Here is a 7,738-nt window from a genome sequence, read left to right on the forward strand (position 1 = left end):
TTTTTTTTTTTTTTTTTTTTTTTTTTTTTTTTTTTTTTTTTTTTTTCTTTTGTCTTTTTTTCCGTGTCCGGCAACGGATCGCAACCCTCAGTGTTGCCCCCGTACCGGACCAGGGACCGGCAACGGGATTGCAAACCTCGGCGTTGCTCCCGTGCCTCGCTCAGCCAGTGAGCGGGAGCCGGTCCGTATGTGGGATCCGAACCCTCGGGCGGGAGCGCCACCGCGCTTCCCAAGCGGCGCACTACCCAGTGCGCCACCGGGCCGGCCCTCAATCTATTTTCAAAGTATTTATTTACATACTAGTCAGTGAAATAAATGATGAACTTACCAATAGAATATTGATAAGCTGTTCAAAATCTTTTGTCAAGTACATGATACAAGAGCGAAATTCTAGCAGCCAGTTAATGATCTGATCATCCTTAAACAAAGAAACAGAGAAGATTATATCTACCTTTTATCAATCATCTGTCAATAAAATTTAAGTTAGGGGGAAAAAGTCACAAACTTGGAATTGAACCAAAATTGGGTATCAAAACAGAAAAAAAGATATCACAATAAACTTTCCTATGAAAAAAAAATTACTCTAGTAACTCAACATACAGAAAAATAAATGTAATAGTTTAGCCGGATCACTCTTGTTCGCCCTTAAAAAGTAAAAACATGTCAAATGTTGACTTCTGGAACTTTTTAAAATTGCAGAAATATAGCAGATTCAGGAGTTCCAGTCAAGATGGCAGACTAGACAGTTCCCAGTGTCATTCTCTCCCACAAATCAACCAAATTTACAACTAAAAAATGTAACATCTGCCAAGCTGGGGCCGCTGGAGCTCAGGGGAAGAGGAGGAGAGACCTACAGAGTTCTTGAAGGCAGGAGAAACTACGATGAGAGAAAGAAAAAGCTGCTCTGAGCATTTCAGACTGCGGCTGCTTTAAGGCTCGAGCTGATGAGCACATGGAGCTGGAGCTGGCAGAAGCTGAAGCTGTGCCCTTCAGATGGAGTTACTCGGAGGCAGCAGGGGAGAAGAGGACCTTGGCAGCCCCCAGGACAGCAAGACCACTAATAGGTTTCCCATGGACCCACGCAGGAGCAAGGAGCTAGAACAACTGAAAAAAGGGAGCCATTCAGAGGCCGGTGAGTCATCGCAATGGAACAGTGCAGGGCACATCCCATGGGAATTGTTTGGAGCATGGGCGGTGGGCGATATGGGAACACCGGGAGAACACTGGGACACAGCAAGGACAGCCGACCTGCCCCCCAATCAGCACAGGACCACTCAGAGGAGACTGGTCAGGAATGCAGAATTGCATGGGGTGCAGTTTGATGAAAAAACTCAGGCCCAGATCAGAGATTCTACAGAACACAGATCCCCTGGGTCTCTGGAGAGCCGGAAGTACCTATAAGGTCAACCATTAAACCCTGAGCTGCATAAAAAGTCTTCCCTAGGGAAACAGCAGCAAAGTAGCAATTTAAACAACCACAGCTCAAGTACTGGTTCCCACAGGAAGTTCCCCCATGTTAGAAGCAAAGGACAAAAAATTAGTTCGAGCCCAGGCACACCACCAGCACCTTGGGGCCTGCCTGGGAACCGGAGGCTTGGATCCAGGGACTGGACCCCACTCCCACTTCCAGGCAAACTGCACCAGTCCCTCAGGGCCTGCCCAGGGACCCGGGGCATGGATAAGGGGACTGGACCCCCCTTCCACAACCAGGCACACCAAGCCAGTGCTTCAGGTCCCACCCGGGGACCCGGGGTCTGGAGTCAGGGACCAGACCACCCTCCAACAACCAGGCACACCATGCCAGCACCTCGGGGTCCGCCCAGAGAACCAGGGCATAGAGAAGGGGACCGGACCCCTCTCCCACAACCAGGCACACCACGCCAGCACCTCGGAGCCGCCCAGGGACCCGAGGCATGGAGAAGGGGACTGGACCTCTCTCCCACAACCAGGCATACCAAGCCAGAGCCTTGGGGCCTACCCAGGGACTTGGGGCATGGAGAAGGGGACCAGAACACCCTCCCACACCAGGCTCAAAACACCAGCACCTCGGGACCCACCTGGGTACCCGAGGCATGGAGAGGTGGACCGGACCCTCGTTCCACAACCAGGCACATGGCTCCAGCACCTTGGGGCCCACCCAGGGACCTGGGGCATGGACCCAGGAACTGGACCGTCCTCCCACAACCATGCCAGCACCTTGGGGTCTGCCCAGGGACCCGGGGCATGGAGAAGGGGACTGGACCTCTCTCCCACAACCAGGCATACCAAGCCAGAGCCTTGGGGCCTACCCAGGGACTTGGGGCATGGAGAAGGGGACCAGAACACCCTCCCACACCAGGCTCAAAACACCAGCACCTCGGGACCCACCTGGGTACCCGAGGCATGGAGAGGTGGACCGGACCCTCGTTCCACAACCAGGCACATGGCTCCAGCACCTTGGGGCCCACCCAGGGACCTGGGGCATGGACCCAGGAACTGGACCGTCCTCCCACAACCATGCCAGCACCTTGGGGTCTGCCCAGGGACCCGGGGCATGGCGCCAGAAACCCAGGGCATGGAGCCAGGAACCAGACCCTCCTCCCACAACCAGGCACATGGCGCCAGTGCCTTGGGTCCTGCCCAGGGACCAGAGGCATGGAGAAGGGGACCAAACACATCCCACAACCAGGCACATGGCGCCAGTGCCTTGGGTCCTGCCCAGGGACCAGAGGCATGGAGAAGGGGACCAAACACACCCCACAACCAGGCATAATGGCAGTGCCAAGGAGAGTGCCAAAAACAGTACCTCCACGTGGGTGGCCCTCCACAGCCACCACAATAACCATGGCTGCCGCAAAAGTGGCTAGACGCCACAACCACCACGCAGATGGTCCACCAACCACTGGAGCATGCACACAAGAAGAGTCACAAGCAGAGACAAAGAAAAGGAAAGGATGTCTCTTTCCACAAAACTCATTTCAGAGTGACAGAAGAAGCATCTGCTCTATGATANTTTTTTTTTTTTTTAGTTTTAACTTTTTTTTTTTAAAGATGACCGGTAAGGGGATCTTAACCCTTGACTTTGTGTTGTCAGCACCACGCTCAGCCAGCAAGCTAATCGGCCATCCCTATATGGGATCGGAACCCATGGCCTTGGTGTTATCAGCACCACACTCTCCCGAGTGAGCCACAGGCCAGCCCATTTTTAACATTTACTTGTACATATTTATGGGGTATACAGTGTCTTGTTTCAATACATGCATATACTGCACAATGATTCACTTAAGGTAGATAGCATAGTTTTGTACCCATTAGTCCACTTCTTCTGCTCTTCCCACTCACCCCCTCTGGTAACTATTATTTACTCTCTGCTTATATGAGAACCACTTTTTTTTTAGATTCCACATATGAGTGATATCATACGGTCTGCCTTTCTCTGCCTGATATACTTCACATAACATGATGGTTTCCATCCATGTTGCTGCATATGATAAGATAACATTTTTTTTAATTGCTGAGTAGTATTCCATTGTGTATATTTACCACAGGTTTTTTTAAATCCATTCATTTGTTGACGGACATGTAGTTTGATTCCATCTCTTGGCTATTGTGATTAGTGTTGCAATGAACATGGGGGTGCAGGTATCTCTACAATATATTGATTTCATTTGCGGGAGTGAGGGGTATATACCCAGAAGTGAGATTGCTGGGTCATAAGGTAGATCTAGTTTTTGTTTTCTGAGGCATCTCCATACTGTTTTCCACAGTGGCTGTACCAATTTACATTCCCACCAACAATGTGAGAAAGTTCCCTTTTCTCTGCATCCTTGTCAGCATTTATTATTTTCTTTTTGATAATAGCCATTCTAACTGGAGTAAAATGATATCTCATTGTGGTTTTAATTTGCATTTCCCTGATTATTAGTGATGTTGAGCATATTTTCATGTGCCTGTTGACCATTTGTCTGTCTTCTTTTGAGAAATGCCTATTCAGGTCCTTTACCCATTTTTTTGTTTTTTTTTTTAATAAAAGATGACCGGTAAGGGGATCTTAACCCTTGACTTGGTCTTGTCAGCACCACACTCTCCTAGGTGAGCCACAGGCCACCCCTAATCCTTTGCCCATTTTTAAATTGGGTTATTTGTTTGTGTTTTGCTGTTGAGTTGCTTGAGTTCCTCTTATATTCTTGATATTAGACCCTTGTCTGATAATGTAGTAGGCAGACACTTTCTCCCATTCTGTAGATTGTCTCTTCACTTTGCTGATTTTGTCCTTGGCTGTGCAGGAGCTTTTTTTTTTTTTTTTTTTTTTTGTGTGGAGGGGTTTTTTTTTTTTTTTTTTTTTTTGTGTGGAGGGGTTTTTTTTTTTTTTTTTTTTTTTGTGTGGAGGGGTTTTTTTTTTTTTTTTTTTTTTTGTGTGGAGGGGTTTTTTTTTTTTTTTTTTTTTTTGTGTGGAGGGGTTTTTTTTTTTTTTTTTTTTTTTTTTTCCTTTTTGTCTTTATTCGTGACCGGTAATGGGATCGCAACCCTCAGTGTCGTGCCCGCACCGCACTCAACCAGTGAGCGGACCAGTCTCTACATGGGATCCGAACCCTTGGCGGGAGCACCGCCACACTCCCAAGCGCCGCGCTCTACCAAGTGCACCACCAGGCCAGCCCTCGTGCAGGAGCTTTTTATGTTGATGTAGTCCCATAGGTCAGTGGGATCACCTTCAGTGCACGTGTGCTGTGTGGAAATTCTGGCTTGGGACTGAGTCTTTCCCGCAAATTGTTCCCCACAGTTCTGTTGCACTGACCAATCTCCAGTGTGTAGTGCCCGCATGGATAGGAAGGCAGATCAGCTGCCTGTGCTGCTCCCCAGTGTACCACTGATGGATCAGCCCCCCTCCTCAACACTGAAAATGTTTCCCATGGGGCCAGCCATTTACAAGTCCCCCGCAAAGACTGACTGACCTTTGGGTGATTCCTTCCTCCTGTTGGCTGTATTCCCTCCCTCTTAATGTCAACATTGGGGAAGCCTGCTAGCAGCTTTCCTGGCCTGGGAAATGGGATGGTGCACTCTTGAAGTGATTTATATTTTGGTTTTTTGCCAGGAGTCATGGCACCCTTCTCCCCTGAAGACTTATAGTAACTTCACACAAAGCGTGCTGCTACAGCTTTACTGTCTCCAGGTAGCTGCTCCGTGCATTGTGCCAAGCTGGCCTGGTATGGGAGCGATTGGGCTGGATCTAATCGGAGTAGTCCTTCCTCCTGCTTCCATGGCTTTCCACACCTTCACAGACTCAGTGGGTCTCTTCTCTTCCCCCTAGTTCCAGTGATTACAAGATGGCAGTTTTTGCATTTTTTGTAATAATTGATCTCTCATGGTGGGAAGCAAGGCCAGGATCGTCTCTTCCACCATCTTGGTGATGTCACTCTCCTATGTTTCTGTTGTTTGAGCCACCCAGTCTTGTTTTTTTATGTCAGCACTGGCAGATGAATATAGTTCTGTATGATTCTTTGATTGAGAGAGTTGGGGGAGATGCTGTTCTGTGTTCTGTAGGACATTTAGCAGCATCTCCAGCCTATATCCACCAGTAGATGCCAGTAGCACCTCCTCTCACCCCCCAGTTGTGACAACCAAAAATGACTCCACATTGTCACCTATCCCCTGGGAAGCAAATTGCCCCTGTTGAGAACCACTGGTATGGAGGAACCAAAAAATGTCCATCTTGTCCTAAAGGTCTTGGCTATGTTTCTTTCCCTTTACAGGGGTTGGTTGTGAGAGAGGGAAAAATATCCTGTCAGAGAAAGAGGCAAAGACCTTAGGCTTCAGCACAAATATGTGTTATCAGGCACTATCAGAATCTTGACAATGAACAAAAGACATCCTTATCCTGTTCAAATAGTTCTGCTTAATAAATGGGGATTATTGTACTGATTTTGTTCATGTTTTCTGAGGCCGCCTAATTTGTGTTGTCTATGAGTAGCAAAGACTGAAAAGGCTGGGCTACCTTGACTTTTTTCTTTTAACTAATGGGGAAAAAGTTAAATGTGATGAGAAAGTTTATGTTAAGTTTTTTCCTAGGTGATATCTTTTTAGTTCTTCTGGAAATGAAGTCATATCTTGTAAAGGAAAACTGTTCTTCTATATTCACAACACTCTGACACCAAATGTGTAGGTTTTCCACACCAAGCATTTCTCAAATTCTCTGCACAGATTAACTGAGGGTCCTACAATTTAATTCAATTTTGACACTCCTCAGAGTTAGTGCAGACCCGCAAATTACAGGCTCAGACCCACAAGAATGGCCCCCACTGCAGACACCAGTTGCAGATATTGGGTGCCTAGGGTACCCACATTTCTGTCCAATTTGGCTACAAATTGGGGGTTCCCACAACACCTCCTTGGGTTCAGTAATTTGCTATAATGGTTCATAGAATTCAGGTAAATAGTTTACTTATATGATTGTAACAGTTTACTTACGGTGATTGTAAAGGATATTATAAAAGATACAAGTGAACAGCCTGATGAAGAGGTACACAGAGCAAGGTCCAGAAGGGTCCCGAGCACAGGACCTTCTGTTCCTACAGAGTTAAGGTGCACCATTCATTCTGCTGTCACATTGATGCTTTCACCATCTTGGCATTTCTCTGAACCCACCCCTTCATATAGGGTTTTTGTGAAAGTTCCATTACATAGGCAGGATTGATTAAATTATTGGCCATGGTGATGATTCAATCTCCAGCCCCTCTACTCTCCCTGGAGGTGGGGTTTGGAGCTGACAGTTCCAGCCCTCTAATCATGCCTTGGGCTTTCTGGAACCAGCACTCATTCTGAAGCTATTTAGGGACCCCAGCCACCAGTCATCTCATTAGCTTACAAAACGATACTAGTCACTTCAGAGATTCCAAGAGTCCTAGATGCTCTTGTTTCAGGAACCAGGGACTAAGATCAAATATTATAACAAAAGATGCTCCTGTCACTCCTATCATTCATTAAATTACAAGGGTTTTAGGAAGATTTGTGTAAGGAACCTGGGGCACAGACCAAATATGTATTCCTTATTATGTAACATCTTGGATTATCTTCTAATTGATGAATGTTTTTATTAATAATGACTATTGATTTCTAAATATTTTCTTACCCAGCCATCTACTGAATGCTAATATTTATATTAGCGTTTTAGTTGTGTCCCTTGGATTGTCCAATTACACAAAATTATGTACAACAATAGATTTCTTTCCTTCTTTTTTTTTATTTGTTTAAGTGACTTCTTATCTCAGTGCACTGATTATACCTCCAGAACAAGATTCTATTTTTGATGTCTGGAGGTATTCCTGTTACATATGACTAGAACGTCAGACCCTGAAGATAAATTCATTTCATATATTGATACCCTCACTGCTTTTGTTTGCCTTTGAAAGAACTACTCCTATAATAAAATGGGATGTTCACATTCCAAGTCATAAATGCAGGCTTATGAATACCCAGAAAGCACAAGAAAAACTCCATTCAAAAAAAGTAGCAGTTACAAGACCTATGAGTGTTACAGGCAATAGTCTGAAGAGTGCTGATTTGAAAACAGCATTCCTAAACAAGAACTGCAATAATAGGAACGATCTCATATTATATCTAGAATGCTTTTCTGCCTTTTGCTTCTGCAGTATCAATGCATTTTATTTTAATTTTTCTATTTTTATCTTTAGACACAAATCACTTCTTTTTTTTTTTTTATAAAGATGACCGGTAAGGGGATCTCAACCCTTGGCTTGGTGTT

Source organism: Galeopterus variegatus, unplaced genomic scaffold, assembly GCF_000696425.1.
Source record: "Galeopterus variegatus unplaced genomic scaffold, G_variegatus-3.0.2 Scaffold150, whole genome shotgun sequence".
NCBI lineage: Eukaryota > Metazoa > Chordata > Mammalia > Dermoptera > Cynocephalidae > Galeopterus > Galeopterus variegatus.